This window comes from Sorex araneus, chromosome 4 (assembly GCF_027595985.1).
Source record: "Sorex araneus isolate mSorAra2 chromosome 4, mSorAra2.pri, whole genome shotgun sequence".
NCBI lineage: Eukaryota > Metazoa > Chordata > Mammalia > Eulipotyphla > Soricidae > Sorex > Sorex araneus.
The window spans coordinates 109,762,098-109,771,344 of NC_073305.1; positions in this window are offsets into that span (position 1 = coordinate 109,762,098).

Consider the following 9,247-nt stretch of genomic DNA (forward strand, 5'->3'; position numbering starts at 1 on the left):
TACACCAAAGCTAGTCTTTATATATATATATATATATATATATATATATATATATACATTTCTTCTATCTATATAGAAGAAATATACATGCGAAGATCCAGTTCTGTTCCAGGGCCAGCCAACCGAAAGATAACATGAATGATCAGGTGCACTAATTTGAAAAGATGGTATCATATCCTAAAAAACCATCTGCACAGTCACCATAGGGGATTTTATAGAAGAACAAGGAAACTCTTTAAGAGAAAAAAAAGACTACAAGTAGGTATGTGGCAGAGTGATAAATTCCCTGCTGACTGGTCCCTTTGAAGTCCGTGGGCTCCCCAGGTGGCTTATGTGAGGGAGGATGGAGAAAGGTCACTTACTCCTGATCCACCTCTGCCACCAGGGACTGGCTGAGAAGGCTATAACTGATAAAGTCTTCTTTCTATGAGTCCCTGCACAGAGTCAGTCCAAGGGCTTACCCAGGGTTTCGGGGTCCTTTTCTCATCTCACAGAAAGGAATTTCAGGAGTAGATGAGCAGTGAAGTAAAGGCAGATTTTATCTGGAGGCTTCAGGAAGAGGAAGAAGGGAGAGAAAGTGAGAGAGAGTAATGCACTCAAGGGAGAACACATCTTCTCAAAGACCCTGCACTCATCCCAGCTTTAAATATGAAGGCATGAATGTACACATCTCTGGAGGAAAGATGAAGGAGCTATATGTTGTGCTCAAGCGCTATATGTGCTTGGCCATGTGGGCACAGGCAGCATATGCATCCCCTTCCTTTTTTCCTTGGTGGCTTTTATAGGGTTTTTGCCAAGGTTTTTTGCCCTTGGGGCTTTCTGGCTAGGTAAGAGTCTGTTGCTAGAGTGGTTACTGGTTGCCAAGGGGGTGAGTTGGGAGTGGCTTTCTTTTTTTTTTTTAATTTTTTTTTTTCATATTTCCATATAGAACTCACTATTATTGATTGGAAATTTTCCCCAACAATCAGGCCTGCTGAATAGGCATCATCTAATAATTTCTCTTCATTGGTAAGAGTGAAGACTTTGAAGTGAAGGTTTTGGGTTTCTAATATTTTAGCTCAGTTCACAGTCAAAATGGATGGCTGCAAGAATCCGCTCTGGTGCCAAAATGGGTTAGGAGACCTCAGGATCACAGTCAATAGGCGCGGAGGGTCTGCTTCTCGTGCCGCGACTCTCGGTTCATCTCTGGGCGGAAGGCGCGCCGGGAACGCCCCCCCTCCCAGAACCACCTACAGGCTACGTCACTAAAGCAAGTCCTACCTCCTGGTGGAGGGGTCTTAGAGGGTGGCTCTCACCGTGTGGCTGCTGCCGCTGCCGCCATTTTCGCTCAGAAAAATGGGGTGGAGAGGGAAAAAAATCCCTCCCCGGGCTGCACGAGGTTGTAGCTCAGTTCACAGTCAAAATGCATGGCTCAAGCATCCGCTCTGGTGCCAAAATGGGTTAGGAGACCTCAGGATCACAGTCAATAGGCGCGGAGGGTCTGCTTCTCGTGCCGCGACTCTCGGTTCATCCGGGAGTGGCTTTCTTTGAAATTCCATTCCTGGCCTATAGTCCCTACTGGAGTTTCCCTCTGAAGGGGGGTCCAGTCTTCTTGGGGGACTGTCACTTGTGCCAGGAAGATCTTATCAAGCCTAGGCCTTAATGCTTGGAGCTTCAGGGCTATTGAATTTATTACTTCTCAAAAATTCCTTTGCCATGGGGGCCCTTCCCTGTCTACTTGCCTATGTTACCTTGAGGCACTATTATGTCTGCAAATCTAAAAGATTTCTGATAAGTTCTACTGTCTTTGCCTCAGGCTTTGGGAACAGACAAATTAAGGACAACCTTCCCTGCTGGTTTTTGACTAAGAAAAAGAAAAATCTTAATTTGGGCAGTGTTGAGACTGTTTCGGAAAGAAGTTACATAACTATACCAATCACTGTATCACTGTATTACTGTATCTGTCATCCCGTTGCTCATAGATTTGCTCAAGCAGGCACCAGTAACATCTCCATTGTGAGACTCGTTGTTACTGTTTTTGGCATATTGAATACACCACGTGTAGCTTGCCAGGCTCTCCTGTATGGGTGAGATACTCTCAGTAGCTTGCTGGGCTCTCCAAGAGGGATGGAGGAATCAAACCCGGGTAGGCCGAGTGCATAGCAAACGCCTACCCACTGTGCTATCGCTTCAGCCCAACTGTACCAATAATAGTGATTATCTCTGAAAAAGTCATGGGTGAAAATAAATTTCTATCATTTTGAAATTTGTAATTTATTGCTCTTTGCAATAAATTATAAATGTTACTTGAATAAATTTTAAAATAAAAGTAGGAGGACTGGGGATGTGGCTGAACCGCAAAAAACATGGTTTTCATGCAAAAACCTGGGTTCATCCCCAGGTACACACACACACACACACACACACACACACACACACACACACACACACACATACATACACACAATGACAATTGAAATTTCTGAAGTAGGTTTACAGAAAGAAATAAACCTAGAGACGGCTTTAGAAGATTGCAGTGATTTAAATGTGGAAAAGTAGGAAAAGTATAATTTAGGGATAGAGCTTGAGATGATGGAAGAGCAGAGCACTAGAGAAATGTTTGTAAACAGTATAGAATTTGTAATAAATCTCTTAAATTACTTTTTCCCAGAATAAATTAATAATACTATTCTTCAGAACCAAAATGCATTGTACCTTCATTCAAAATGTGTAAAGAACAACAGAGTATCACATTTCAGCTGATGGTAGAATAGAGAATAGAATGTGCAGTTAGGAGGGATCGAAACCAAATTAGATTTGGTTCTGAAATGCTTATTGTACAAATTCAAGAGTGCAACTGACCTAAAGATTTGACTGGAACCTTACTCATTGTCCCTGTTCTCTTCTGCTTCAGATTGTCTTGCACAGGACACTTAGCTGAAGGTGGTTCTTCCGAAACTTAGTTTTGTCTAAGCTACGAAGCACTCTTCCTAAAGCTCAGAAATTGCAGAAGACTCTAAGTTTGATCAAGTTGGTTCCAACTGTATGAGGAGTCAAAGTCATGATGATTTACAACCCTTATTTTAGTAATAAACTTTCAAAGAGAGGAGTAATTCCTTTTTCTTGAAGTTTTTGGGCAACATCTGACAGTGCCCAGGGCTTACTCCTGATTCTGCACTCAGGGACCTTGTGGGTTGAGGAGATCATATGTGCTGCCAGGGATCTAACCCTGGGTCAGGCACATGCAAGGCAAAAACCCACCCCACTGTACTACCACTGTACTACCACTCTATCACTCTAGCCCCAGAGTATTAATAATTTAAGGAAAAGCAAGTGACCTTCCGTTAAATACACAAGGCCTATCCAAGCTTTGGGATTATCTAGGCATCTCTGAATGAGCTCACAGACTAACCATTTATTCAATACAGTTTCACCCTCCCATCCTGGTTCCCAACTTGTGAGTCATTTAGTAAGTTGACAGACTTTTAGAACAGTTATTAAGCTCATTAAAATTCAATGGGTACTTCAGGAGGTTGGCTCCATCCCTTGGAAGCTAGCCTCACATGCTGGGGGAAAAGACAGCTCAAATAGAGAAGGAAACACCAAGTAAAATGTGGTTGGAGATCCCGCTTGGGAAGGGAGATGCATGCTGAAAGTAGACTAGAGACTGAACATGATGGCCACTCAATACCCCTATTAGAAACCACAACACCCAAAAGGAGAGAGAGAACAAAAGGGAATGCCCTGTCACAGAGGTGGGATGGGGTAGGGGGGGTGGGATTGGGGGGTAGGAGGGATACTGGGTTCATTGGTTGTGGAGAATGGACACTGGTGGAGGGATGGGTTCTCGAACATGTATGAGGGAAACGCAAGCACGAAAATGTGTAAATCTGTAACTGTACCCTCACGGTGATTCACTAATTAAAAAATAAATTAATTTTTAAAAATTCAATGGGTACTTTAAAGAACAGAGGCTGGGTTATTTCACATAGCCAATCAGAAGGTATTCTTAAAGTATAAAGTCATGACAATTACCTATTCTATTCTTGCCTATGTTGCTCTCTACATCTAAAAGAACCTAAGTTGTTTTATCCTTTCCTAAGTTTCCTAAGTTGTTTCTATCCTTTTCTCAGTGCAACTTTTCTGCCCCTTCATCTATTCTATTTATTCCTGGGTGTGTGGTTTGCTACACCATTATTTAATGAAAAATCTGTGTTGTTTTCCCCAAAACCTTTGTGGATTGGTTAGGAGGACATATCCCACAATAATCCTTCAACCCTCCTTACAAATTCGGGACCCTTCCTTGATAGATTTTCCTAACAGTTTTTCCCCTCCTTCCTATTAACTCTTTTAATTATTATTGCTATATTTTCATCAGTCATATTATTGTATCACAAGGCGTCTTTTTTTAAATTAGTTTTACACACGGATGCAGTGAAAGCAAAGGCTTTGTAGTATAAATATAAAATTTTACTCCCTGTCTGTGTTGCACGTTGCATACCCCTCCTAGCCCCAGTTTCCTCAAACCTGAGCAGAATTTATGGCATTGTACTTTCTTCATACAGTTCTTGTAAAATTTTAATAAAATGGTGTAGGTTAAGGTCTTAGCACAACTTTTTGTATTTATATAACAGTTAAACGAACTCTGCTGGGTGGGTGTTTTTAACAATAGCACTTGAGGGGTGGGATGGGAAAGCAAATAAAAACCCACAAGATGGCAGTGTTTGAATGTAATTTTAGAATTTCCTTTTAAAGTTCATAAGTAGAGTCCATTAATGTTATTTAAGGCAAAATATTCAATGGAGAAATATAAGGTAAATTCAAAGCCCACATGACACAAGCAAACAAGTGAGAAGTTGAACTTATAAATTTGACTAGATTTGCATTCTATTACAATTAGAACGATGTGAACGCTTTATATTCTCATGTTTATTATGACTGAGGATTTACAGCACTTCTATCTTAGCCTATCTTATATTTGCTTATGCTCCCTCTTTGGCTAATTAAAGAACTAAATCATATTCTTGACACTTGTTTATTTAAAAAAAAAAAAGCAGAGATGAAAACAAACTTCAGTCTCAGTGACAAGAACACTAAGAGGGTGGAGAGCTTTTTAAAGCAGGTAAAGCATTTAACTTGCATGCAGCTGGCCCAAGTTCAATCCTAAGGTAAATGTGCACTGCCAGGAATAATACCTTAGCAGAAAGTCTGGAGTAAGCCCTGAACACAGTCAAGTGTGGCCCAAACTGTGGCCCGCCCCAAACCCCTACCAATCACACACTACACAGATAATTCAGTCTCCTTTCCATGTTTTCATTCCTATAAGCCTGACAGAAAACACAACTTAAGTCATTAAATTCTTAAATGAATTTGAAAAACAAGATTAGCTATTGATGATCAAAAAATTTATGAGGATTCCTAGAAAAATTCCTAGAGGCTGAATCGGACAGGAATAAAAGAGGAGTAAGAGCCCCAACAAGAACAATGGACTACTAAAGAAGATATTGGCAGCACCAAAAAGCATTCCCTAGCTAGAAGTGACATGAAGAACTGGAAAGAGTGTAGACTAAATCATAAAGCAACAAATTAGAGCATAAGAGCAGGACCAGGTGAGCCTGCTGAGTCTCCTTCACATAATCCAAAATAGCAAAAGATTTCTGAATCTAGGCAGAATACAGGGCCTTCAGTTAAACTGATAGGACAAGTTCATGAAATTGAAGGAAGCTATATTAATTGGGAAACTCCTATATCTTGAACCCTCGCTTTGGCTCTTACTATTCAGAAACATGACCCGTCCTCAAGAACCTCCAAAGAAAGGTATTCTGATGCTGATCTAATTCCCTCCCTTTCCTAAAGGAAAAATTACAACAAAGGGAGCTTTCTCTGTAAACTTTTTTTGTTTGTTTTTTTTTTGGGCCACACCCAGCTGTACTAGGGTTTACTTCCTAAAGGGTCAGAGGTCACTTGATGTGCTTGGGATGAAGCTGCATGAAAGGCAAGCACCTTAACCTCTGTACTATCTCTCCAGTCCCTGTAAACATTTTTTTTAATATGACATACATAGATAAGGACAAAACCAAGAATTTCTGGGATTGGAGAGATAGTACAGTGGTTAGAGCACTTGTCTTACAAGTGTTTACCCAGGTTTGATTCCTGGCACCTCATACGGTCTCTTGAGCCTTGCCAAGAGTGTTCCTTGAAAACAGGAATAAGCTACGAGTACCCCAAATCCAAATAGAAATTCATCATCATCATCTTCATCATCATCCCGTTGATCGTCGAATTTCTTGAGCGGTCTCAGTAACGTCTCCATTCGTCCTAGCCCTGAGATTTTAGAAGCCTCTCTTTACTCGTTCTTTCCAATGGTGCCACATTAGAGGCTCTTTCAGGGTTAGGAGAATGAGACCCATTATTGTTACTGGTTTGGGCATATGAATATGCCACAAGGAGCTTGCCAGGCTCTCCCTTGTGGGCAGGAAACTCTCGGTAGTTTGCCCGAGGGAGAACTAGGCTAAAAGATGTCCGGGAGCTTGATTTTATAGTGTCTGGATATTTGCCATTGGTGGGATTACACGACCAGGCGCAGTCCCTGGGTGTGATTGCTTAGCTACTGGAAAATGGGAAATCTGGATGGAAGAGGCCCAGTCCTGATTCGAGCAGGCTTGGAGGTCTCAGCCCCAGGTGGATGTGGCGTAATCTCAGCGTCCCATTGGGGTGGGGGGAGGAAGAAGGGCCCACTCCTTCCGTGTCCTACGAGACTTGGGATTTACCATTACTGCCACTCATACCTGTGCTACTTGCTGGCTTCTATAAAATGGCAACTGCTGGAGCTCTTAGAGGGCAGGAGGAGGGACAACACCTGCCCCCATCTGGAGCAGCCTAGCGGAGAAGGCCTGTTGTTGTTGTTGTTGTTCTTGTTGTTGTTGTTGTTGTTTTTCTTTTTGGGTCACACCTGGCGATGCTCAGGGGTTTCTCCTGGCTTTGTACTCAGGGATCAATCCTGGAGGTGCTCAGGGACCACATGGGATGCTGGGAATTGAACCCGGGTCGGCCGCATGCAAAGCAAATGCCCTACCTACTGTGCTCTCGCTCCAGCCCTGACCAGCCGAGAAGGCTTTTTGTAAAGTCCTAGACCATCTCTGCCTCAAGTAGCTCGGGTTAGAGATTCCTTTGTGTGTCTCTGGATTGTGGCCACGTGGGAGCTTAAGTAGACAGTGGGTGGATGTGGCGTCATCTGGGCATCCCATCGAGGTGGGGGAAGGAGGGCCCACTCCTCCCCTGTCCTTCGAGACTTGGGATTTACCATCACCACAACTCATATCTGTTACTACTTGCTGACTTCTAGAAAATGGTGACCGCTAGAGCTCTGAGAAGCAGGCGTCATTCTTACTTCTCGAATATATGGTGCCAGCAAATTCATTGCCAGAAAAATTGTCTTCAGAATTTTTCTGCCTGTTTATCTGCTGCTTACGTGACTGTCTGCAAAAATTGAATGACCCATGACTGTTAGAAAGACTTCTGTTAAAGTCTAACTTTCAATCTTCCCTTTTTTCTCACTTTCCCCACTTCCATTGATGCCCCCACCTCCAAAAAAGACTATTCATACCTCAACTCTTTGTTTCAGTATTGGCCTCTGAAGGCACTCAAAGTGTGGCTTAGGTTTATGGAATTTTATTTTATATTATTGACTTTGGGGCCATTCTCAGCAATGCTCAGTGCTTACTTCTGGCTCTACACTCAAGGATCACTCCTGGTGGAACTCAGAGGATCATATGAGGTCCTATGGATTAAACTTGGGTTGGCCTAATGCAAGGTGAAGATCTTGCTCACTGTACTTTCCTCTCCAGCCCTGGGATTAATGGCATCTTAGTTACTTTTTTATTTATTGAAAAATTTTAAGTAAAGAGTTTTATTTAGGAAAACTTAAGGGGGGAGTCATGAAAAAAATTAGTGAAAAAATATGAAAAAAAATCACTAATTTTTCATAAGTTCTATGCCTAGCAGCACTTAAAGGCCACACATGCAATGCACACGTCCTGGGGAGGAGAAGTGAGCATGCAGTGCTGTAGTGCTGGGATCACATTCAGGGCCTTACACATATTAGGAATGTGCTCTATCACGTGAGCACTATTCCTGATCTTTGTCATGTGCTTTTTTTTTAATATTTCTTAATTTTTAGAGATCTGTATTAAAATACTAGGAGGAAAACCTTAAAGTCTGATTTTTTTCAAAATAAGCATGGAGGACAGAACTAGGACAGGCAGCAGGGTACTTTCCTTGCATGCTTCTGCTTAGGCATCAATGCTGTTTCAATCCCTCTCACCTCATATAGTTCCCTGAGCTCTGCCAGGCATGATCCCTGAGCAAAGGAACCAGGAGTAAGCCCTGAATACCACTGGGTGCATTCCCCTCCAGAAAACAAACAAACAAAATTCAATAAGCAAAGGAAAGTTGAGTGGATATGCCAGTCAATAATGACAGAATAATAATTGTTGAAGATCAGTAATGAACATTGGCATTCATTTTACACGGTCTCTTTTGTACACTTGTCTCCTTTGCTCAGACAAACTTGCCAGTAGGGGACGGGAGGGATAGTTCACACAAATTTTAAGTTGTAGTGCTTACAGACATCTGGCTGTGGTACAGTTGGAATTGCTTACAATATAACAAATCCAATAGCTTGGCAATCACACCCAGAAACTGCCTCCAGCACCATGTAATCCCATCAACAACCAAGATCCAGAGACTACAAAACAAAGCTCCAGGAAGCCTCAGCCACTTCTCGCAACCTCTTATAGTCTAGCCCACTGGTGTGCCTAAAGCAACACACATGTGTTTAGTTTTAACATGCTTGCTTGTATTCTTTGATATACATTCTCTATCCCTCTCCGAGAGCCTGGTAAGCTACTGAGAGTATCCTGCCTGCAGGGAAGAGCCTGGTAAGCTCCCTGTGGTGTATTCATATGCCAAATACAGTAACAATAATAGGTCTCATTCCCTTGATCCTGAGTAAGGAGAGGCTACTAAAGTCTCAGGGCTGGGACGAATGGAGACATTACTGGTGCCCGTTGGAACAAATCGATGAACAACCGGATGACAGTGATAGATACAGTGATACAGTGATACAAGAGGTCACAGATAGTATTGTTGGCCTGATTGAATTTGGTAACTGTGGATGGTCCTGGTAATTAAGCTCACAGCTTCAAACTTTCTAGGCAGGAGCTTTAGCTAAGCCATATCTCAGTCTGCAGTTACATATCTTGATTGT